Raw genomic sequence first — 15156 nt, 5'->3', positions numbered from 1 at the left:
GATTTGACGAGACCGGTATAAGTAGCTCAAAGAGCAATTGAACTGTTCTATTTATTTTACAATTATTATTTTAAGTTTGATTTTTTAGGTCAGTAAAAATTAAATAGATTAATCTAAAAATGTATAAAGAAGAAGATTGTGGTAAGAAAATACGAAGAAAACGAACATTAAGGTCTAAAAAAAACTATATATTATCGAAGAAGCGAAGCTAGCCATTAAAGGTAAAAACTAGTTTTAGAATAAATCCCTTAAGCTAAAAAATTTTGCTAAAGTTTTTATTTCTTATTTTTTGTAAATAAGCTGTCAGCTTCCAACAGGGATGGAAATACTGCAGCACTTAGCTCACAACCAATCATTTTTACTAAGAACATCAAGTCACTATTCTTGCTTATCCTCCTCAGAAAAACTTTGAAAGATGTGCAATGAAAAGTAAATGTGATTGTATTTTGGTCAAGGTAAAAGAGCCATGGATTGAAGCTGAATTTTTTATACTAAACAATCAAAGACTAGTAAGTAATCTTTCAAATCTCGTCAATAAACATAAGAAGCTTAAAAAAGGGGATCCGCTGCAGACTTGGCAAAACAGCAAGATTTAAAAGTTTACCTGAACAAAATATTCTGGGCTGGCATTCCTGATCTTAGGAATACAATAAAAAATGACAAAAAAAGATCTGATTCAGACAAGCTTGAGGATTTGGAGTTTCTGGAGGACCAAGACGGGAAAGAAGACTTATGCTTAAATCAGAAAAAAAGAAGTACAGAAAAATAGTATGTATTTCTTTAAAACCAAAAAAAGATTGCTTGACTTTCTAACCAACTTACTTACAATTTACTTGCGACTTGAGAAAATTTAAAATAAAAATAGCTAAATAAAAAATAACTATATTCAACTATATTCAATCACTATTTCGATCTCTCATATAATTAAATTAAATTAATAAGTAGTAAATTTTTTGCTACATTTTTAGGCAATGAAGAGTAGCAGAAAGGGAAAGCAGTAAATGAAGCAACTATATAAAGAATTAGAGGGAACAGCTAATGTTAAGATTAATAAAGATACAAGGGAGGACCCTCTTTAAGAATAATGATCCTGGAGAGTGGTTTGAATGAAAACCTTCATAACAGCTCTTATGGCTACAATTACTGATATTTCTCCAAGTGTTTTGCATAAAGTTACAGGTGCAATTCTAACTCAATCAGGAGCTGATCTGACAGGTTTCAAAACATTAATTGAACGAAACAAAGGAAATAGTACTAAAACTGATAAACTGGCTGTACTCGTAAATATTGAAGTAGACACACTTGCTTGGAGTACTTTCTTTACCATCATTCTCTTGTGAAGATCAGTGCAATGGTGTAATGGACCTTCTTAAGGAGTACAAACTTGATTCCAATGTTGGAGGTACATATTTTGATACTACTGCAAGAAACACTGGGTTAAAGAAAGATTCTTTCATTAGAATATCCAACAATTTAGACAAATATATTTTACTTATTGCGTGCAGACATCATTTATTTGATTTAAGAATTGTTTATTTGTGTAATTCAGTTTAGATGAACATTCCACGGGACCAGATGATCCCATTTTTTAAAAATTAAAAACAAACTTTGAAAATCCTCATTTTTAATTATCCTGATTTTTAAAAATCCTGATTTTAATTATCATCAAACAGAACTGATAAAGTTTGATTAGAAAGTGTAAAGGGAAACCATTCTTGAGAAAGCTGCGCAAGAGTCTTTGAGCTTTTGCCGAAAATACATTACAAATGGGAAAGAAAATGAAGATTTCATCAGAAATCATAGAAAGGAGCTTGCAGAACTTTTCGTAATTTACCTTTCTTCATCTTCAGTAACACTAAGAAAACCTGGAGCAGTTCATCATGCTAGTTTCTTATCCAAAGCACTTTATTTCCTAAAGCTACAGCTTCTTTCCAGTCATCTTGAGTTTGTAAACCAGAACAATAAACTCAAGACAGAAATCAGGCTAATAAATGAATTTACAATTTGCTTTTATGCCAAATGGTATTTACAGGCTAATGACGCTGTTAGAGCTCCCTTCTTGATATAAAATCAAAACACTAAATGCAACGGTACCGAAAACTTTATGCCAAACCAGATGCTGGTAATACAATTTTAAGCCCTCCTTACAAACATAGTTGGCAATTAGGTTCAATAATGATTTTTCTTGCTCTGTTGGATGGTAATATGTCATTTGAGGAGAAAGCAAGTCTTCTAAAGGCAATTCTTAATTTTAAAATGTCAATTTTAGCATAATACAATACTAAAAACAAATAAAAAATAGATATAAAGATATAACAAAAATCTGAAACAAAATTAGTAAACATCCTTCTTCACTTTCTCCGTTGGTTGATGAGTTTTTATATCTTATGATTGTTAGAACTGGATTAGAGGAACAAAAGATAAAAAATTGGCTTTCACTTTTCCCTGAGTTTTGGTTTATTCAATCTGCTTTTAAAACCTTTCAGAATTATGCCGAACTTTTAATTTTAGTAAATGATCATTCAAAAAGATCTGTTGAAATGATGCTGCAATTTATTCACCGATACAATAATAAAGAAGATAAACAGAACACATTACTAAGTGTTGAAAAAGTTCGTTATGCTTTCAGAACACCTGGAAGATGTTTAAACACAAATTCTAAAAGTAAATTTGCATAAAGCTTATATTTACTTGATAAAAGGAAGAAAAGTGATGAAAATGAGCATAAACACAACTGAATTTCTTTGCTTTTGAAACTTAATCCAATAACCTGAAACTATTATCAAATATTGCAATTTTTTCTAATCTAAATACAAAAAAAATATTATTTTTTGATAAAAAAACTACGATACCATGTATTTTTGCTAAAATATATAGGCAAAAATAACATCCCAGAAAAAAAAAATTTCAATTTTTTTTTCATTTAACTTTCCCCCTTGACCTGCAATATCGAATGCTATAAATAATTTTTGAGAACTTTTTTACTAAAAAAGTGCTTAGGGGGAAAAGATAGAGTGGACCTGATGAGCTGAAACTTATTTTTTTAATATTTGCCTCAAATCTAGAGTGTATGGTATATTAGATTTGAAATTTTCCTGAAGTTGACTACCCCTAATATACATATATATATATATATATATATATATATATATATATATATATATATATATATATATATATATATATATATATATATATATATATATATATATATATATATATATATATTATAGATAGAAAAAAAAGAAATAGATAGAATATAGATAGAAAAAAAAGATATATTTATAATAGGCAATATTCATTTGTTTTTGCTGCAACTGTACGAACGCTAAAATAAAATACAAATATATATTTAAGTATTTTTTAAAATAAAACCATGTAAAATAATTTAAAAATTACTCCATATGGTATATTGATTTAGAAGTATATTTTAAACATCTAGAGTTCTTCATTAGAAAGAGAAAAATTAATTTTAAAATCTTTATTTTTTACATTTTGTTCTGCTTGTAGAACTAAATGTTAAAACTGAATGAAAGTATTTTAATTAAATCCTAAACTTTTTGAATGTAGGTCTTTTTTCTTTAAATATAAACTAACAAACATAAAAAATAATTTTAAATTTTAAAAGGTTATATAATGCGATATTAACTTTTAAACACCAACTAAGTCTTCCTTCATTGTTGTTTTAATCTAAATAATCAAAATCAACTAAATTATTTAATTAATTAAAAACAAAAGTGAAAGTTTAATACTCCTTTTGCAGTGACAATAAAACACTTATTTGTTAAAAGACATTTTAAGTTTTTATTGAAAAATGCTGTATAAAACAGCAATAAAACAATCCTGCGACATTGTTTTATGTTACGTTGTTTTATGCGACATTGTTTTATGTTACGTTGTTTTATGCGACATTGTTTTATGTTACGTTGTTTTGTGCGACATTGTTTTATGTTACGTTGTTTTATGCGACATTGTTTTATGTTACGTTGTTTTATGCGACATTGTTTTATGTTACGTTGTTTTATGCGACATTGTTTTATGTTACGTTGTTTTGTGTTGCGCTAATTTAAACAACTTTGCCATGTTGTTTTATAACCATTTTTCAAAGTTTCTAAACATAAAACACGTTTAAGTTAAAACGTACTTTGTTGTCAGTAAGAAAGGGGGTATGAAATAACGACAAAATTTTTACTCGGGTATGTGTTATTTACTCGGGTATGTGTTTTTTTCTACCAAATTATGTATTATGGTTTCTTAATACCTTTTAGGAGTAGCACAGTATTAACATGTTTGGCTGTGTTATTTTATAGAAATGAGTATAAACATAAATATATTTAAATATTAGAACAGTTTAAATTGAATTTTGCATTATTTTATTTTAATTTAACACACATTTTAAGATTTACATTTCTTTTTGAAGTTAATAATTTTAAAATCTTTATTGTATTTACTGCCTCAAGTTTATATTATAGAAATTCACGTCATTTTATCCTACCTATAATCTCTTCTTTAAATACCTTTTTTCTTACTTCGTGCCGAATTTCATAAAAAAAGCTCGCTTAGATGACAAAACAAAACGCCCAAATTTGGTAAAAATTGTTGGCTGAGACAACGCTCAACACCCAGATGGGGGACAGGTTAATTTTTGTTACTGAAAATGTTAAGCTCATACTTTCACGTATGAGCTTAACATTTTCAGTACTCTTTATTTTATGTTTAAATATCAAATTAATTCATCCCCTACTTCTTTCCATAATTTGTATTCATCAAAAGATAAAAATAAATACATTTTACGCAATGATAACTTTATTAAGCAGCCCATATTTCAAACAAATCTTTTTAAATTTTGTTTTCAGTTTTGTCGACCATTCTTATGGAATAAAATAGTTTTAAAAAATTTTACGGAGGATTTTATTCATCAAAGTACTACTTTTCTTTTAAACGAAAGCTTAAAGAACTGATTGTTACAATCGAAAATTTAACAGTATACTTTTAATATTTTTTTAGTGACTTTTCTTTTTTACCCTTTATTTAACCATTAATTTATAAAAACTATATAGGTATCATTAACATCTGTAATATGTAATAATGTATCTTGTATTTGTAACGGAATATTTTAAGTTTCTTACTTCGTTACCTTATTTTTTATCTTGCAAATATTTTAACACAATCATTGCTTAGCGGTACTCGACGACAAGACCGTATGGTCTTTTACGAGTTCCCGCGTTTTTTTATTACTTAACAATGATCATTATATATATATATATATATATATATATATATATATATATATTTATTATTATTTGTTTGTATTTTAAGTATTGTAACGGAATGCTTATTTAAATGTAATAAAAGAACAAAAAAAACAACAGAAAAAAAAAATTTGCAAACATTAATAACATGCAATTGCCTAAGTGCAAATTGGAATAAGTGCAAACTGGTATATGTGCAAATCAGTTTCAAAACTGGCAAGGGTATGAACTGACATAAATGCGACTTGGCATAAGTGTGCCAAGTAAAATTGCAAATAATCACATAAATGTGAATTGGCAAATTGCGCTTACGCCAACTCGCACTTACGCCAGTTCGCACTTATGCCAATGTTGACAAATTCTTTTGGCGCACTTATATGAGTTTGCATTTATACCGATTTCCATTTATGTCAGTTTTTGCTACTGCTCTGTGCTTATGCCAGTTTGCACTTATGCCAAATTGCACTTATGAAAATATTAGCAAATTTTTTTGGCGCACTTATGTCAGTTCATACTTATTCCAGTTCGCAATTGTGTTTATTTTTGCAACTGCTTTGCATTTAAACCAGTTCGCACTTATGCAAGTTCGCAGTTACGCCAGTTTGCACTAACACCATTTGCACTTATAAGATTTGTGCTTGATCAGTTGTTTTGTTGAGAAATACGTCTTCTACGCTTTTAGAAAACAATTAGCTCTTCTGTTTGAATAATAAAGTTAATGTATTTAAAATGAAGTAATCTTCTGGTAGGTTTGGAGAATAACGCTTTCTTATTTACGGGTTATCTATAAATGATAATATAGTATGCTTTAGTTGCAAAATGTATATATTAAGTTTGATATTTGTAAATAATATCTGCAGCCAGATGATAAAACAATAACAATTAATAAGTTAACAAACGACTTAAATTATTAGTGTCTTTGGCCCTAAGACACTAATAGGAAACTTTTAACAACTCCCCACGCTAAAAAGTGGCGACACTTGTAGGGCCTAAATGAAACCAACGATTAAACAAAAATTGAACCAGAGAAAATTTACAAGAAAGGTATTAACATGATAAAAATAAACATTAAATGCATAAAGCAAAACGCAATTAATATTGATCAATCGAAAATAATCATGGCACTTGAAAAGTTAACAAACTAATTAACAAGTAGTTAATAGCTAGTAGAGAAATAGCTCTTTTAACCAATAATAAGATTTGAAACGGAAATTGATTTTAAAGATAAATTGTTAAACAAATCGAATACTATAAGTACAAGCAAAACCATTAAAAAGGAGAGTTTGTAAAAAAAATAATGGGACAACTACATTGCGGAAAACTCTTGGAAATAAAAAACGATACTATGCAACAATCTGTCAAGCTTGAAAAATATACGATTACAAAATTTAATGGCGGCTATAAAAAATGGTTTCGATTTTGGAATTAATTCACGTTGAAAATTGATAACTCAAGCAAATGAAACATCAGAAAGGTCAACTACTTATTGGAAATTGTTGAAGGAAAACCAAGAGATGGCATACCAACTATAAACAAAGCAACAAGAGTAACTAAAAAATCATCGACATTATTAGATAATGTTATAACTAACAATTTTCATAATAGCCGTTTTAAAACTGGTATAATCAAGACTGATTAAACCGATCATTTTCCTATATTCCTTATTACTGAGAGCGCTACTCGAAATAATGCTACCCACAAATCAACAGTATTCATGAGACAAATCAATGAAAGTTCCATATGCCAATTTAAAAATTTATTAAATAATTACGTCGATTGGAATCTTGTACTGCAATCACACGATGTAAATAATGCTTATGATTTATTTCTAAACCAATTTTCTAAAACGTATGATTTGGCATTTCCTTTAAAAGTGAAAGTAATAAACTCAAAGTCGGTTGCATCCCCATGGATGACCAAAGGCCTACTAAAATAATCAAGGAAAAAACAAAAATTGTATGATAAATATTTAAAAAAAAAAACTTATAAAAATGAAACTAATTACAAAAATTATAAAAGTTTATTTGAAAAAACTAAAAAACGATCAAAAGTAAATTACTATGCTAAACTGCTTGAAAAACACAAAGGAAACCCTCAAAAAACATGGAGTGTTATTAGAGACTTAATTGGGGAAAATAAAATTGAAAAAAATAACTTACCGCAAAAACTTATTATTGAGGGAAAAATGATTTATCATAAAGAAGTTATTATTGAGAAATTAAACAATTTTTTTCTTGATGTTGGCCCAAACCTAGCAGCGAAAATTCCAGTTGGTCAAAAAAAATTTGATTCATATCTTGCAACAACTGATTTAATTATGGAAGAACCAATTTTAACCAAAAGTGAACTACATACTGCTTTTAATAGTCTGAAAAAAAATAAAAGTGCAGGTATAGATCAAATTAATGTTAATGTAATTAAATCTGTTTTTGATATTATCGAACCCTCATTATTCCATATTTTTAATCTCTCCCTTAAATCAGGTCGTATTCCAGATAAACTAAAAATTGCAAAAATAACACCTATTTTCAAATCTGGCGATGAGACCAATATTTCAAACTACAGACCAATCTCAGTCTTACCCTGCTTTTCTAAACTAATTGAACGCATTATGTACAACAGACTTTATAAATATCTATCTGAAAATAAGATTTTATATAAAAATCAATACGGTTTTAAAAAAAATCATTCTACTAACCATGCAATAATTGAATTGGTTAAGCATATATCAAATGGATTTAATAGTGATTGCTATACAATAGGGGTTTTTATTGATTTATCCAAAGCTTTCGACACAGTAAATCATGAAATTCTTTTGAAAAAATTAGAAAACTATGGTGTTAAAAATCAAAGTTTACTTTGGTTTAAATCATACTTAACTAACAGAAAGCAATTTGTACTTAAAGAAACAAAAGACTCAAAAAACAACTTAATAACTTGTGGAGTACCCCAAGGTTCTATTTTGGGACCATTATTGTTCTTACTTTATATAAATGACTTATATTTATCATCAAAAGTATTAAATACTATCTTATTTGCAGATGACACTAATTTGTTTTATTCTCACAAAGATATTACTGTTCTTTTTAAAATATTTAACGAAGAATTAGATAAGATCAACGAGTGGTTTATAAGTAACCGACTATCATTAAATGTAGAGAAAACAAAATTTATCCTATTCCACAAACCTAGTAAAGCCGAGAATATTCCTCTTAAACTACCCAATCTTTTAATCAATAATAAAATAATTAAAAGGGAATTGACTACAAACTTTCTGGGAGTGCTCTTAGATGAAAAATTGTCATGGAAATTTCATATTAAATATATTGAAGGTAAGATCTCAAAAAATATTGCCATGTTATACCGAACAAAACCTTTTCTTAATAACGAGTCTTTAAAAAATTTATATTTTTCGTTTAAACACAGTTATCTTTCATACTGTAACATTTCCTGGGGTAGCACTAATCACACTAAACTCAAAAAAATTTATAGTAAACAAAAACATGCTTGCAGGATAGTATTTGGGGCAAATAGAAAAACACAATGCGAACCTCTCTTACGTCAGCTTGGAGCTTTAAATATTTATAAGCTTAATATTCATCAAGTAATGTTATTTATGTTTAAAGCAATACTTGGGTTTTCTCCAGTAATATTTCAATCCTACTTTAATGAAATCTCCCGTAAATATCCAACCAAATTTTCAGTGAATAACTTTGTGGTTCCCATAAACCTTCTTAAATTAAGTTCGTACCAAATTCAATATCGGGGACCTTTAGTTTGGAAAAAATTTCTTCCAATCTTTAGTAAAAAACAAAACTTTCTTTTAAACTGCACTTTGCAAAGTTTTAAGGATGATTCAAAACGGTATTTACTGAACATGGAATTCGATATATTAGATTTCAAATACCTTTTTTGAAAACAATTTAAAGGTTTGGACTGAATCGCTTGAAAATAAATTAAATCTTTATCACTTTCTTTAGCTTTTATTAAAATGGTTTCTAACCTTTAGTATAAAAGATAACGAAAATAAAATTGTCTTTTTCGTTCATATTTTTGATGATGTTGAATAATCAGCCCAAATACTTATGTTTACATATATTGCTTTTTTTTTTAATTAAACAACGCATTTTTTTGTGTGTTTTTATCACTTTCATGATTTTCTGTCGTTTTTCCTTTTTTTTTTTAAAATTATTCTGCTGGAAGATTGTTAGCAACAAATTATTTTATTGCTGAAGTATTTGATTTGTTTTTGTTTTTGTATTTATACTGTCTTTTTGTCTTTTATCATTTATTGTGCATGTAAATTTTTGTGTGACGGGGCTTGGTGATAAGACAACCTGTCTTCTTCTAGCTCCGGCCAGGATTTTTCTTTTATTGTAATTTCTTTGTTGTAATATTTATCAACGACGAAATAAATAAATAATAAAAAAAAAAATAAAAAAAAATTGGATGGATACCAAGAAGTAAAGTGTGTATTACAAGAAACTTATGAAAAAGACATTGGGGTTCACAAAGTATATTTTAAAAATTAAAAGATTATGTTGCAACTGTACAAGCGAGGGAAACTGCATCAAAATGTTAATTGAGAGGATGCAGAAACTCTAATAAAAATGATCACACGTCAATTTGTCAAAATGATGATGCAACTATGGATTATAAAGTTGGAAACAAAAAAGAAACTTTGGGAAAACTTTTTAACGCGATTACAACTATTTACTCGACAGTGATTGCAAAAATAAATTGTAAAAAAGCTGAAAAACTGAAGTTAAAACCAACACAGAAGGAACATAAAAACATTGAATATTGGAACGGTGAGCAAACATGTAGAAGTTCAAAATGTTACGCTAGAATTATTAAAGGTACCGGAATTTTTCATCAAGATTTAATGCTTCAACGCGGAGAAGGAAACACATAACTCAGGAGAGTGAAATTCAGTGACGATGAAGGAAAAGAAGAATTGCAGCCTGTTTACATAATACTTGGTGCTGCTAATCAAAACCTACTTTGCGAAACTCTTGTTAATTGAACAAAAATGTATTCTGGGATGTCCTGTCGGACCTATATATCAATTTTGCAACAATAAAATAAGAATGAAATAATGGAAAAAAAACATTTTTTCAGATCATAAAAGTAGTACATAAAAAGAAATTTATTGAAAAAGTAATATCTTAATGTATCAATGAGCAATACGTAAAATTTTTTTAAAGTTGCAATTAGATTTTTTGGGTGGCTTTATAATCCTATTTGAAATTTTATGAAATAAAAAACTATTGTAATAGCAATTTTTTTTAAAGCTATTAGCACATCTTATTACAAAAAAATTATTATTCATCATAATTTCGTCTATGTTATATTAATCATGAAAAAACATGCAGCTTTTTTGCATTTGACTTATTGCGTGGGTTTATGTCTCTTTTTAAAATTATTATGAAATAGAAAATTCTTGTAATAAGAAAAAAATTAAATTTTTTTCTCTAAACAAAGTGCATGTTCTTCATGTGTATGGTTGAAAAACTGAACATGATTTTTTAGTTTTTTTAAATTATATTAATAAGAATCATGACTGGCCATTTCTTTAAAGATATTTATTAATAAATTTCATAAAAGTTGTTTCAATTTCACAAACTAGTGACATATAAGCTGATGGATTGTCAATTGAACTAAGAAAGAGTGTGCATTTGCATACCTATGACTTTTTGAATAAGCCATCCAGCCATATATAAAAGGCTTTGTTCCTTTGTCTGCATTAAGGTTTTCCCAGTAAATGTATAAAATTATTCTGGACGAAACTAAGATAATCCTTTAGTTATGTTATTTTCTATTTCAAATATTTCACAATTAGTCGTTGTTTCAATACAAAACTTCATTTTATCATTTAGATTGAAAGCTGTCTCAAAATTTGTATCCGTTATATAGTTGCAATTGGATTTGCTTTTTATCTTATTTGCGTTTTTATAGGCAGCTTGAAATTGACTAACATTTGAACGTTCATTCCAACCACCTTTGCTTCGATATATGGAAAATTTTCAATACAGTCCTGATTAAAATGAGAGGTACAAACAAACTGAAAACTTTTAGAAAATAGCTCTCTACTTAAGGTTAAAACATTATTAATTCTGACACTTAAACCCCAATGACATGATATATTTGCTTGACTTTTAGCATTAAAAAGTTACCAATTCTCAATACAAAACTTTAACTCTTCCAATAAGAAATACTTGCTCCTTTTAAATTTAGAGCACAACGGGCTGTTTTATCTGCATTTAACTTTTATGTATTTAATATATGGAATAAAGTATCCATGCGTTCAACATTTTGCTATTGGAAATACATTCAAAGGAAGTAAATTTGTATTAGAGCAGCAATATAATGTAAAAGCAATCTGATAACTAAAACTGGATCTAATGCCAAAAATAGTTTCATCATTAATGTCAATGTCATGTCTTTGTAAATTATTTCTGATTACTAAATGTCGAGGATCAAAAATGACATGAATATTTTTATCATTGAAAGGATTAAAAAAGTATGGTAAATTTTTGGAAAACCTAAGCAAACGCAAAGCAGTTATATTAGTAGATCCTTAATCACAAACTACACATTTTATGTGTAACCTTAGAAATGGTTTCATGTATTAAAGAAGCCAAGTCAGCTGTTAATTCTGTTGAATTATTATAAAAGCAAGCTATTAGCTGTTTCCATTTTTTTACCAAGCCCCTAACCATGAGTCTAATTTAAAAGTTTTCAATTTTTCATACTGTAAACCCTGTCAGAATTTCTATCATACTCTAAATGCTGCTTAATACCATCTCATCCATAACTAAACTGGCATTATGACCAAGCGGATACATTGCATAAGTGCATAACTTTAATAAAGAAAAGAATCGAGGAGAAAATTCTTCTTGGAGATTCTAGAACCATTGACTCGCAATCTTAATGGTAACCTTTGAAGTTTATTGAAATTTATTTTAATAATAGACATTTATTGCTTTAAATTACTATTTGAATTAACAGCTAAACAAACACCTTGCTTTATTGCTGTAACTGTATGACGATTAACTGGTGGTTTCCTTTTGCAACCTAGAAATGGAAGTGGATTTGAAATGCTAAAAACAAAAGGAGTTGCTTATTGCAACAAATCTTTTCCACCAATATTTGTATAATAATACGTTGCACTTTCAAAATGATTACTGCACAAATAAGTTAGTGTTTAAAAATACAAAAATTTTAATTTTTAAATCTTTCCTACGACAGTTGACAATCCACGGTTTACATCTAAAAATTAAATAATAAAAGAATTGGTTTTAAAATATTACAAAAATAATTTTATAAACTTTTTGTGAAAAAAAAGGTGTTATATATAATTTGTAATTTAGCTTGCCTTTTTTTGTATATGAGAATACAAAAATACGAAATATCTTTTCAGTTTATTCTTCTCTAATTTCTACTGTTTGCTGCAGCACAAAATAATGGCGTTGTTAAATTCTTTTAGGAACATACATAAAAAACTATTTCCTACTTAATATTATAAAACTATGAGATTTGGCAGGACATCCCAGAATGCTTTGCAATAAAATTACAACAAGATATATAAAACTTTACCTGACTGGATAGTCTTTGTTGCTAATTATCAACGATTGAAAAATTACGAAACCTGTTATAATCGGTAAAAACCCAGAAAAAGAATTTTGAGCAAAACTAACTATGTTGGGATGGACTGTTGCTGAGTGACGTATGCAATTAAGTTTAGCTATTGAAATGATTTTCTTATTGTATAGCCAAGAAGTCCTTGGATTATCAGACAAAAGACACAAATAGTGAGTCAACTTTGCACAAATATTTTAGCGATAAACTGCTCCAAATTAACCGAGGATATTGTAAAACTATGATGTTTTGTAAAAAGGATATTATCAAATTGCCAGACAACAGTACTGACTATTAAAAAGTTAAAAACTAGGAAAACTTGACAGGAAAAACTTAATAAAATAGAAGAGTATGATAACATAATGATGGAACAGATCAATAAAGGATTATTGGAAATAATACTAGGAGAAATCTACGGGAGAGACCACTATATTTTTCATCAACTGGTAATCAAGAAAAATGCTTAGTCAAGAAAAATGAGGGTTGCTTTTGATTTTTTAGCTCGAAAAGTTGCTTAATTACTTTCATCAAACGTTTGCCTGGATGTTAGTCCATCACTACAGCCACTAATTCTTGACAATCTGATACAAAATTGGATGAACAAACTTTGTCTATGAGCTAACACACAAAAGCCTTTCTCCAAAAATATATTCGCAAAACTTATTTAGACGCACATCAATTAATTTAGTATAAAAACTTGAAGAAAATGGAAATATTGGGTCCAATTCAAATCCATACATTTTTGCTGCTACCATTAAAAATTATATATAAAAATACAAGCATATCTATCCATAAGTATTGTTGGCTTTGAAAGATAGGGTTTATGTTGACGATGGGCAAGCAGGTTGAGAGACGGTAGAAAGTTTTAAAAATGAGTCTCCGCAAAGTTTAACAAAAGCAGGACTCTAGCTGCACAAATAACATAGTAACGTGAAAATATTGGGAAATGACGGTGAGTGCAAATCAACAAAAATAATTGCGCTTCCTTGGAATAAAGAAACAGATCAAGAAATTAAATGTTTTTGAATACTAGGTTTCTTCTTCTGTTAGATTCAAAAGTCAGCTATATCATTTAAGGTTTATTTAAAAGTATTAGTATAATATGCTATGGTTGCGATTTGTATATGTATACATTAAAGTTGATACTTGTAAATAATATTCGCAGTAAGGTGGTAATGCAATAACAATAAATAAATTGACAAACGAGTAAACTTATTAATGTTTCAGGAAAACATACAATAATTCCTCACTTTGATTGGTATAAATAACACGTCTGCCAGTGTGGTAATTCTAATTAATTTTTTTCACAATTTCAAGCTTCAATTGCCACAATGTTTTATATTACCATTATTTTAATAAAGTTAATTATGATTACATTTGTAATCATTGTTTGTTTTTCGTTTTAAATTTGTTGTTTGTTCATACCTTAACATTTTTTTTTTTAATATTTATATCTAAATACTAATTTTCTTTCACTGGTTATTTAAAAAAAATTACGACTTATTTGTTTTCAGCTATTGATTTTATAAATAGTTTTTTATTAAAAACTTTTCAATGAAGGAAACAGCTTAACAAACAATAGTAACGTAGCAAACAAAGAATAGAAGGTAAAGGTTCATTTAATATATCTTTTATCTGTTACTAACAATGAGTGTAATATTTCCATGTCATGAAGAGCAGGCCAGGAATAATAAATTGACAGTTTCCTAAAGCGCTAAGAATATTTGAATAGCGCCTTTAAAATTTAGTATTTAGAGTTAAAAGATATGTAATTATAAACTTTCTGTTTTTTTTAATGTTCAAATTTTTTAGAAGTAACTTTCACTTTTATAGCATATCAGTTTGCATTTTGTGTATGCTTGTTCTTATGTTCAATTCTTATTCATGTTTAGATTCACAAAAAAGAATATTATTAATCCATTTAATTTATAGATTAAAAGTTTGAAAAAATATGACTAAATATTTATTGCACTGTTAAAAGAATAGCAAGATAATATAATGTTCTTTGTTGACATTAGAGTTTTAATATATGCGAGTTTAACAACATATTTTATAATACTTTTTATCTTTATGTAAAATTTTCTTTATATGAAAAGTAATAATTTATGAAAAAGAAAAGTATTCTGCTGTATTAAATTAAAAACGAAAGATATTTGCTGAATTTTATATATATATATATATATATATATATATATATATATATATATATATATATATATATATATATATATATATATATATATATAAAACAAAACGTGAAAAT

At 27.6% G+C, this 15156-nt stretch overlaps 1 protein-coding gene across 1 annotated transcript in view; it reads right to left on the bottom strand.

Annotated features, from left to right (window-relative positions):
* LOC136086625 (receptor tyrosine-protein kinase let-23-like) overlaps positions 1-15156 on the bottom strand; it is a 198004-nt gene that overhangs the window by 98774 nt on the left and 84074 nt on the right. The window lies entirely within an intron of this gene.

Source organism: Hydra vulgaris, chromosome 10, assembly GCF_038396675.1.
Source record: "Hydra vulgaris chromosome 10, alternate assembly HydraT2T_AEP".
Lineage (NCBI taxonomy): Eukaryota > Metazoa > Cnidaria > Hydrozoa > Anthoathecata > Hydridae > Hydra > Hydra vulgaris.
This window is presented reverse-complemented; position numbering and strand designations above follow the sequence as displayed.